The following is a 10,203-nucleotide window of genomic DNA, read 5'->3' as shown; positions in this document are numbered from 1 at the left end:
CTGAATAATGAATGTTACAGTCATACGCTTACAGGTATGGATATTGTTAAAGTATACTACATTGATTAGTTACATGTTTTGCATCTCATCTCATATGATCCTGACATATTCAGTACAATACATTGCCTTATTATTGTTGCCTCACTAAGTCGATGACTTAGCGTGTGAGTGTTTCACACGTAGGATCCGAGGAAAATAGAAGAGACAGGTGAAGCAGCTTGACAGTATTACTCCTGCAACCATCAGATCAGAAGCAACTTATCAGTAGGTTATTTTGTTATGTAAATAACAGTTGGCATGTAATTAAAGAGTTAAGTTGTGTATGCTCTGAATATTTTTGTAAACTTATATTAAAGTATGTATATTATTGTATTTTCTTAATACAAGTCCCAATATTTTACTATTATTTATTAAGAGTTGTGTTTTAAAGTCAATGTAGTATCTCTGACTCATATCCGGGTCGGGTATGGGTTGGGGGTGTTACATATTACACATATAAAATTTTAAAAAGGTACTATTTAAAAAAATACACTTTTAGGTGTCTAGCGTTATATTTTTATTTTTTAATAATAAAAATATTATTTTTAATAAAATTAAAAAAAAAACCACCCTCGTCCCTCTCCCTCCCATCCCCCACCTTCGATAACGACGAATGGTCACAATCGATTGTGTTTTGTTATGAGTTGGGCGAGGAATTCAATGGTGGCGGCCATGTAACTTACGACCAATAGTAACTGTCAAAATCATCGAAAAAAATAAAGGAAAACTTAGAAAACCGGTGACCATTCACGACGTATTTTACGATGATCGACGCAGTTTCACGTTGAGTGAGGGACTGAGTTTTGGTCACGGCGGTGAGACGGTTCTGATAATATCAACGGTGACGTCCACAAACCAACGGTGGAATTTGGAGTTTTTTTAATTATAATATTAAATATTTTTAAATAATTTTTTTAAAATTTTATAAGCATGATATGTGTCAGATTATGACCAAATTTAACGGCAGTTACAATCTATGTACCTAAAATGTAACTTTGAAAACGTTAAGACACCTAGTTTTAATAAAAAAATCTTTAGACACCAAAAGTCAATTTGAGGTATAATTTAGGCACCTAAAAGTGTATTAAGCCTTAAAAAATATATAATAATTGGTATCTAAAAGTATAATAGAAAAAATTTTAGACACCTAAAAGTGTATTAAGCATTAAAAAATCAAAAAGAAAATATAGGCACCTCAAAGTGTAACGAAAAAAATGTTAGACACTTATTTTTAACGAAAAACTCTTTAGACACCAAAAGTCGATTTGATGTATAGTTTAGGCACCTAAAAGTGTATTAAGCCTATTTAATAATTATAAGTTATATTAAATCTAATTATTCAAAATAAGGTTGCAAATGAATCGAACTTGGACAAGGTAATGTCTATATTGATTTCTTTATTTTTTAAGGTGTTCATGTTTGATTCGTATTCGTTTAAATTTTTAATACTGTATTTATATCATTTATTATTTTGAAAATCGATTCGTTAACATTCATGACCATATTCGTAAATTTTATTTATTTATTTATTTATCTCGACATGTTCAGTTAACGTTTATAACATATTTATTTATATGATTATAGTTTCTTCAATAGCCAACTGTCTTTCTTTATCCTTTTATTTAGAAGGTACAGAAGAATGATAAATCACACAACTAGTCCTTAAGCTCCATAGTTTAAATTCCGAAATTCACACTATATTGATCTAATTTCTACCTTCATCAAGATTTAAAAAAAGAATAAGTAAACGAGTAAATTTATAAACGAGTTTTAAATAAGATTGTTTGTAAACATAAACACGAACACACATCTATTTGTGTTCATCTATTTATTAAATGAACATAAAAACATCTATTCATACTCATTTATTTAACTTAAAATTCAGTTCACGAATGTATGTTCATTTACACGCAGTTGCAGATCTAAAAATATTTTTCAGAATAGACACTACCAGTAAAATAAAGAACTAGACGAAGAAAATTTAGATTTCAGGGTTACACATATGACTACCCTCAAACATATGCGGCTCCGCCACTGTTTACACCCCTGTTCGAAAAACAAATTGGATGAGCCTTTTATTGATAGAACAACAAACTATAAAACACATAAAATACAAGCAGTGTATCAGTTGTACGTAATTTCACAATTACAGATTCGGATCTCAGTGAAAGGAGAGAATAAATACGGAGATATCTCGATTCTAAATTAACATTATAACTTAACTTTACAGGTCCCGACTCCTTTGCCTTGGCTTGGTACATGTTTCTGAATCTTCCCTGTAGCTGTCTTTGGCAATGGACCAAATACCACTGATTTCGGGACCCAATAAGCAGGCATCTTCGACTTGCAAAACTTTATTATGTCCTCCGCTAACCGTTGTTCGTCGGATCAATCCGATACGTTGGGCTTCAACGTCACGAAAGCACAAGGAGACTCTCCCCAAAGCTCGTCCGCCCTTGCCACCACTGACGCCTCCAGTACTGCAGGGTGCATGTAGAGACTGTTCTCTACCTCCACACTGCTGATATTTTCGCCTCCTGATATTATAATGTCTTTTGATCTGTCTTTTATTTCGATATGGCCATCCGGAGAGTGAAACCATCCGTTCGCAAACGTTTCCTCGTTAGCTTTCGGGTTCTTTAAGTAACCTTTCATCACAAGATTACCGCGCATCACTATTTCTCCGATAGTTTTTCCATCAGCGGGAACAGGATGACCAGTTTGGGTACTGATGACTTCTAGGCCCTCTAAGCCAATATATCGAACACCTTGGCGTGCATTTAAGCGAGCTTGGGTTTCAGGTGGCAACGAGTCCCATTCAGGCTTCCATGCACACACTGTTGAAGGACCATAGGTTTCTGAGAGACCATAAGTGTAGGTGACACGGAAGCCTCTTTGTGACATTCCGAAGAGAACAGCAGGGGGTGGGGCAGCACCGGCTGTCATTACACGAACAACATGGGGAAGGGGCAGAATTGTATCTTCAGATGGGGCATTAACTATGGAATTGAGCACCACAGGTGCAGCGCAGAAGTGTGTCACGCCATACTTCGCTATGGCTGAGTAGACGCCCTTTGCTGTTACCTGCAAATGCAAAAGGAACAAGATCAGTCATCGGCAAGTAACATGCTATGACCATAGCTAAAGGACATTTGAGAGAAAAACATTAGCATCGACCACAAATTTGTAAGGGATGAAATTACTCTTGCAGGCTCAAATCATTACATGCATGAAAGGGGAACATGGGAGGACACAATTACCCACATTGGCACAACACCGAAGTACAAGGGATGTATGAACTCTCAGAGTTTCAAATCAAGACATGAACAAAAGCATTACACCGAAAGGCCTCATAGCACGATAGATTTATACCGAATACACACCTTCCAGGTTTCAACATAATTACGCATGTTAGCACTGAAGCAAAAGTACAAGGGATGTGAGAACTCTCTCGAGAGTCTACGACAAGAAAGAAAACATAAAATTGGAAGGCCTCATACCATAACAGGATTATCCAAACATACAGATTCCATATTTCAACATAATCATACATTAGCACCGACACCAAGGTACAAGGGGTGTAAGAGTTTCAAATAATGACATGAACAAAAGAACATCAGATCCTTCATAGAAGAACAAGAAAACATTAAACCGAATATGAACCTTCAAGGCTTCAACATAATAATTCCTAGAGCTAGATCATAGATGATTTGAGAACAAATTAGCTAATTTGTTTCATATGCACCTTCGAGGTTTCAACAGTACAACATTATCTGAATACATATCTTGTGTTTCAACATAATTCATACATTAACACTGACACCAAGGTACAAGGGATGTAAGAGTTTCAAATCATGACATGAACAAAAACAGAACATCAGACGGCTTCATAGAAGAGAAGAAGACAACATTATACCGAATATGCACCTTCGAGGTTTCAACATAATCATTCCTAGAGCTAGATCAATAGATGATTTGAGAAAAAAAATAAGCTAATATGTTTCATATGCTAAAGTAGAAGTGAAAATTATTTTGCCTACTAATTACCTGTCTATGGCATATGTTTGTTCCACAAGAGCTGCGAGTGACCAAGTAAAACACCGACCATTACAATGGAACATGGGTAGTGTCCACAAGTATACAGCTCCTTCATTCATCCCCCATATGAGAGGATTACTCAAAGACATGAGATATGCACCTCGGTGATGTAATACAACCCCTTGGCTGGCTGTCGTGCCGGAAGTGTAACTCAAAGAAATGCTTTGCCACTCATCCTGAGGAGGCTTCCAAGCAAACTCAGGGTCACCACTTTCTAAGAACTTCTCATAGTCAATAGCTCCTTGTCCCAATGCATACCTCAGTGTTTTCGGATTACAGCTTCCGTCAGCAATGACAATCAAAGTGGGGCTTGAAATTGCCGTGGCTTTTCTCCTTCATGATTTTCAAAGAATCCTCAGCCAATGTGAAAAACCCTTGGTCGACAATGACAACAGCAGATCGTGAATGACTCAAAAGGAAAGCAATTGTTGACGCATTCAGTTGAATATTGACAGGGTTTATAACAGCACCAGACATCGGAATTCCAAAATGAGCTTCATATGAAGCAGGGACGTTTGGTGCTATTACTGCAACCTGCCAATAATAAAATGTAATCAGAACAAACAAAATATATTATAACAGCGCAAAGAACCAGCAAAGTTGCATAAAGCAGTCCATTATGTAAACTATCAATACATATCATTGGAAGCCAAAATTCGCATGCTAATTCAGACTTAAAACTAAGGATTGAAGAACTGTGCTAAAACATCCAATAATTTATGATATTCTAATTTCAAAATAAATTATAAATAAGTCAAAAGTGTGCAAAATCACTAGTATTTGTAACCTATTCTTTAAAACCTTAACATTTTTCAATAGATTAACACAGACATCCACCAATTCTCATCAAATATTAAAACAAATACACAGAATCTTCTCTAAAGCACAAATAAAATATGTATATGTACATGATGCATTTCTATGCATTTAAATAGTAACAGCACCAAAGTACATACAGGGAATCAAATATATTCACGTTTCGGTTTTTTATAGTAAAATTTGATCAATAGCTGCCATAAAGATACCTAACTAGCCATTGGTCAGTATTGAAAGAAAACCGGAATAATTAATTGAACTTTGCGACTTTTTTTTATATATTATAAATTTAACTTCTTAGTTACACATTCAAGACCGTACCATTTGATAAAACTTTCTTTTTACTACTAATACATATTTAAAATCAAAATAATGTATTTAATATTTAATTTCTTTTAAATGATTTTTTTGGAAGCAAAGACGGAATTGGTTGAAAGGAAGTCTCACCAATTTAACTTCCAATCCGATTTTTTCTTCATTATAATCAATTACTAATTGAACAGAATATCAACGAACATCTCTACGAGTTTATACACAGTTCACCGTAAAAATAAATTAATATGAAACATTTGGTTCACTGATTAAGCTGCACGAATCCTATTTTTATATTCGCAATTAAAAACTTCAGAAGACACAATTAAAGTAACAGAAGTCTAATATTTCAATTTAGCAATCAAAAGAGAAGAAGTGAAATGTTAGCGGTAAGAAAATGATCAGATTACCGTGCTACTGAGGCCAACGGAGCGATTGGCGAGAGCCTAAGCCAAGCGACGGGAGCGCTGGTAAGTTTGCAGCCAAGTATAAGTACGGGATCCACGGACCACCGCTTTTCGAGTGGGATGAACCGTGGCGGCTCGCTCCAAGAAACACAGAGGCGTCAACGCCGTGTAGTTGGCGGCGTTCTTCGGGAGATCGTCGATGTCTTTCATCTCCATCACCACCGTTAATCAACCTTCTTCACTTTCCCCCTCCAAACCTCTCTTTTTATTTTTGTAGTGATTATCCTTTTCTTCTGCTTGCTGTTTCGTAGGAATGAAACGGTGAAGAACAGTATATATAGTGAGAATGTGTGGAGGGCGCCACGTGGAGACAATTTTACTTTTGTGAAACTATGGTTATAGTCCCTCTACTATGATAAAATTGGGATCAAATACTTGTATTTTGAATTTCACATGATTTTATCCTTTCACCTGTATAATAATATTAGTTTACATCCACTACCTTAGCTCCTTACTAACGATTTTCCAACAAATTCACTAATTTGTTCTTTCTTTTTGAAGGATAAATAGATAACCTTTACAACTCCCTATCTTTTCAATTGGCTAAGATAGAACCAAAACACCTTTTATAAAAAGAAAAGGTGTAAACAAGAAAACTCTTACAAGTTAGTTGTTTACAAATTGAAGCTCACAAAAACACAACTATTTAAAAGAGAAATGAAATAAAGAGTGAAAAGTTCTTCTCTTTTGTTTGATTACTTGGATATGTGTTCTAACCATTCTTCAAGTGTCATTGGCTTGTTTTTATAGGTTGTAATGTGTTTGTAACCGTTTCTAGCCGTTGAGAGTGATTTGAAGCAGTTGAAGATGTTTTATCTACAAAATAAAACTGCCCAGGATAAGGAGTATCGATACTCCTATAATGAGTATCAGTACTTCCTTTGTTATTTTTAAATAAAACTAGCCGTTAAAGACCGTTGGGCTTGACGATATCGATATTATCCTTCATGGTATCTATATTACTATGTAAAGTAGTATTGGTACCCCTTTGGGTATTGGTACCCTTTAGGTATTAGTACCTATTTTGCATTCTAGAATTTGAGCAAACTGATAGTATCGATACTTCTCTTACATTTGATATCGGTACCACATGAACAATATCGATATTATTCATATAGTATCGATATTGTAAGAACAGTATCGTTACTTCGTAATTTGAAAAAAAAGTTTTGTGCTCAAATTTTAGTTTATTGGACTTTGAATTATTTTTGAAAACTTTTGAAAGCTTTGAACAAATTCAATTAAGTCCAAAAATATTTTCATTAATTTGTTATATCAAAATATTATAAAACATAGTTCAACGGTTATTCTTATTAAAATGCCGACAAGCAATTTTCCAAAATATTAAGGTATTCTTTCTAAAATTTAATAAAAAAGATTAGCCTAACAAAAATTATATTATATGTCATCTAAATAGCAATAATCTTTTTATCTTAATTTACTAAATTCCAGAGATATATGCAGAATTTTACGTTAATCATTTATATTTAGGAAATTATATAAAAATTTAAGAGTAAAATTATAAAATTTTAAAGATATAAAATTAGATCATCAATAACTAATATAAAAATAATTAAATTATGTGAAAATTATAATTCGCACCTCAATATCCCTTGGTTCCATTCCTGCTCAATTCACTATGTTAGAATTTGAACTATTAATATTGTTTAAGAAATTTAATTTCTTATTTACTTAGATCAATAAATCATTGGTATTAAATTTTAAATTTAATATAATAAGACTGATGAAAACCATATTTTTTTCATCTTTAGAGGAGTAATTATATATTAGAGTAAACTACACATTTAACACTTGAAGTATTAGTTTTGGCTCGTTTTAATATTTAAACTTTCGTTTTTTTTAAATCATACCTAACATACAATTTTTCATTCCTTTTAGTACATGATGCTAAAACCTTAACGCGTTTAGTAATTAAACTATTCATTTTGGCCCGTTTTAATACCTAAACTTTTAATTTTTTTCAAAACTTAACATTAAATTTTCAATAGATGTACTAAAATGAAAAAGAAATTAAACTTTGAGCATGATTTGAAAAAAATAAAAATTTAAATACTAAAACATATCAAAACTGATAATTTAGATACTAAATTCGTAATTTACCCTGTGTATTATTGTTATATTAGTCAATTTCTCCAAAGGCTGAATTTCCAATAGTTGAATTTCCAATAGTGCTGCAAAGGCCTTTTCTAATTTATTTGCTTATTTTCCCTATTTTATGCAAGGTGATTTTCATGGAGAAGTATTTACTGAAAAATAATTGATTTTTGTATTTACGTGTCAGACGTCGTTAGAGAAAATATTACGGATCTAGTACTCTTTGTAAAAACAAGCGGATCATGATCCGTGCCTTACGCTGACGTGGCGCCACGTGAGGGATCCACGCCTTTCTGCAAATGGTGCTAGATCTGTAATATTTTTTCTAATGGTGCCTAACAAGTAATTAATTTCTGCTAGGTTGATATTTGTGTAAAAACATCAACTTTCTTTCATATATTTTTTTATGTGCAAAAAAAAAACTTTCTGCATTAAAATTTTTAAATATGTTTTTACAAATTATTTTATAACTTGATAAATTTTTATTTTTGCATGAAATTATACAATACAATTATGTCTACCAATTACCACTTGACACTTTCTAATGTCTTTTTGACCCTCTCAAAATCCTATACATAGAGTCTAGTCTAGGAAAAGTAATTTAAAATATAATAATTTTATAAAAGTTTTATAACTAATATTTCTTTTTCAAAACGATGATGATGATAATAATAATAATAATAATAAATATTTTATAATTTAAAAAATTATAAATTTCATATATATCTGAAAAATTTCTTAACTTTTAAAATTAATTGTTTAAATATTAAAAAAATTAATTACAATTGAGGGATCAAATGAATTATTATTCATTAAGAGAAAATAACTTCAGTGACCGAAAATGCCTTATAATATACGATTTTAACCAACTTTTTTTTGAATTTGCAAAAATGACCAACAAATTCGCAATGCGAACTCCAATTTCGCAACTCAGTTTCCAAATTCGCAACTCGATTTCTGAATTCGCAACTCGATTTTCGAATTCGCAACACGAATTTTAATTTCACAACAGGTTTTAGTTTCGCAACACAAATGCTTTGGGTATATAACTACGCAGCAGCATCAACTCATAACCTAAATCCCTAAATTGCAACTCATTCCATCTTCATCTATCACTCTTTCCAGCGACATCTGTTCCTATATCCACAGAATTATGTCGAGATTGTCTACCCTATTCCACATCCTTCTGAGTGGGATATACCAGATGACTTACAAACAATTTTGCCACCAGTCATGGACAGCAGGCTACCTGACTGACAAAAAAATCACGATCGTATACCGTCGAAGGGTGAAGAGAAGAGGATATCGACATGTAGTCGGTGCAAGGAAAGTGGTCATACAAGGTTGACCTGTGGATCACCAGTGTCATCACAATCATCTTTTCATCTACCAAAATATGAATCCTCATCAAAATATGGTGCTAAGCAAAAGGAAATCAAAATCGCAATCAAAATGAAAAATCCCAATCACAACCGACTTCACCTTTTGGGACTTATTAACTTAGGTGATTTTTAAATGCAAACGTTGTATTATGAGTATTTTATGTGTGAATGCATACATTTCAGTTAGACATTCATTAGTAACTTGAGTTTGAACATTGCTATGATCTGTTCAGTTGTTATCACTTATCATATTTTTTGTTGCGATTGTTGCGAAAGTCAAATTTGCAACGCGAAAGTCAATTTGCAACGCGAAAGTCAAATTCGCGTTGCGATTGTTGTGAAAGTCAAATTCGAAACGCGAAATTGCAACGCGTTCGCGATGCGAATTTGACTATCGTAACGCGAATTTGACTTTCGCGTTGTGAATTTGACTTTCGCAACCATCGCAACGCGAATTTGACTTTCGCGTTGCGAAAGTGTACCTTCAACAGGTCTTTTTTGCCTTCAACATAATGTAGATTGAAATTTAATACAACAAATCAACTTTTACAAATCAATTAAACAAGCAAAAAATAAGAATTATTTACACATCAATTAAACAAATCAAACTTTTACAAATCAATTAAACAAGCAAAAAATGATTCTTATTTCCTCAACAATTAAACAAATCAACTTTTACAAATAATCAACTTTTACAAATACATAAATTTCACGCAGATAGTTGTTTATGCACAAATACATCAATTTCACGCAGCTCACTTCAGGATTAACCTGCAGAAACCAAACATTTGCTCAAACAATACTTTCTACACATCTAAAACCAACAAACAACAAATTATTGAATTCTAGGTACTTAACCAAACATTTTCAAACCAACAAAGAGTATATATGTTAACAACACTTGCTCAAACTTACCAATTGTTTATGCACACTTTCAGCACGCGGATGCGGGTAGGCAGCGTCTCGCATATATC

General features: G+C 33.1%; 1 pseudogene; it reads right to left on the bottom strand.

Annotated features, from left to right (window-relative positions):
* Positions 1-2,114: 2,114 nt before the first annotated feature.
* Positions 2,115-5,939, bottom strand: LOC120152597 (annotated as a pseudogene).
* Between the last annotated feature and the right edge of the window lie 4,264 nt (positions 5,940-10,203).

Source organism: Hibiscus syriacus, unplaced genomic scaffold (genome assembly GCF_006381635.1).
Source record: "Hibiscus syriacus cultivar Baekdansim isolate YM2019G1 unplaced genomic scaffold, ASM638163v2 tig00111095_pilon, whole genome shotgun sequence".
NCBI lineage: Eukaryota > Viridiplantae > Streptophyta > Magnoliopsida > Malvales > Malvaceae > Hibiscus > Hibiscus syriacus.
The sequence above is the reverse complement of the archived record's forward strand: the minus strand, read 5'-3'. Positions and strand labels throughout refer to the sequence as shown.